Source organism: Ixodes scapularis, unplaced genomic scaffold (assembly GCF_016920785.2).
Source record: "Ixodes scapularis isolate PalLabHiFi unplaced genomic scaffold, ASM1692078v2 PGA_scaffold7__128_contigs__length_106722199, whole genome shotgun sequence".
Classification (NCBI taxonomy): Eukaryota; Metazoa; Arthropoda; class Arachnida; order Ixodida; family Ixodidae; genus Ixodes; species Ixodes scapularis.
Window position 1 is genome coordinate 86,220,176 of NW_024609882.1, and position 1,003 is coordinate 86,221,178.

General features: G+C 41.6%; 1 long non-coding RNA gene across 1 annotated transcript; it reads right to left on the reverse strand.

The window, feature by feature from the left end:
• Positions 1 to 666, reverse strand: LOC121045668. Its single transcript, XR_005797836.2, has 4 exons — positions 592 to 666; positions 380 to 468; positions 181 to 262; positions 1 to 46 (listed from the first exon to the last, which is right to left on the reverse strand). It is a non-coding gene; the product is annotated as an uncharacterized LOC121045668 (long non-coding RNA).
• Between the last annotated feature and the right edge of the window lie 337 nt (positions 667 to 1,003).

Genomic DNA, 1,003 nt, shown 5'->3' on the forward strand with positions numbered 1-1,003 from the left:
CGTTTATGGGTACTTCTTCCGAGGTGTAGGGCTATCTCAATGCTCCCTGCATATGCAAAAGAAAGATATATATAGTCATAAGCTAAGCAGAAGGCTGTCGAAACAATACAAAACAAGGTGAGCCTGACATGCACACAATACAAATAATCCTGCTCGATCTGCAAAGAGAGACCAGCTCACCTTGATGAAAACAACTGGTCTGGACCATAAGGGAAGGCCAGCACATCTCGGCGCCTAATGTTTTCCTCCGAGGAGACCTGCGCTAATCATAGAAAATGTAGTTTTAGTTGAAAACCAATTGACATTGCAGGAGAGAGGCATGAAATATCTGATACAGCAAGTAATGTCCGTGACAAATAGGACACAGACCACAGCTCACTTCCAGTAAAACACCGTGCTTTGGGCCTCAGGCAATTAACGAAACAAAAACTTGTCTATGCTCCATCTTGCACTTTACGTGCAGAAAACCTGCAATTGCCAGGAAAAATGAAGATTTAGTTGAAAACCAAATGACATTTCAGAAGAGAAGAAAAATCTAGGGCAGCAAATAATGTCTGTGACAAGTAAGGCTGGTAGGAGACCATAGCTCACCTTCAATAAAACAATGTGCCTGGGCCAGTTAAAAAAAGAACCCCTTGTTCGGACCCCAGTCTACGCTTTCATCTGAAAAACCTGCGCTTAACAGGAAAATGCAGTTTTAGTTGAAAACCAATTGATATTTCAGAAGAGGAGCAAGATAAAACCTGATGCGGCTAATAATGTCTGTGATGAATAAAACACAGACCACTTGTAATGGGACCATAGCTCACCTTCAGTAAAGCTCCATGCCTTGGACGATTAAAAAAACAAAAAAACTTGTCCACACTCCATCCTGCGCTTTACGTGCAGAAAACCTGCAATTGCCAGGGAAAATGCAGATTTAGTTGAAAACCAACTGACATTTCAGAAGATAAATCTAGTGCAGCGAATAATGTCTGTCACGAATAAGGCACAGACACTTAAA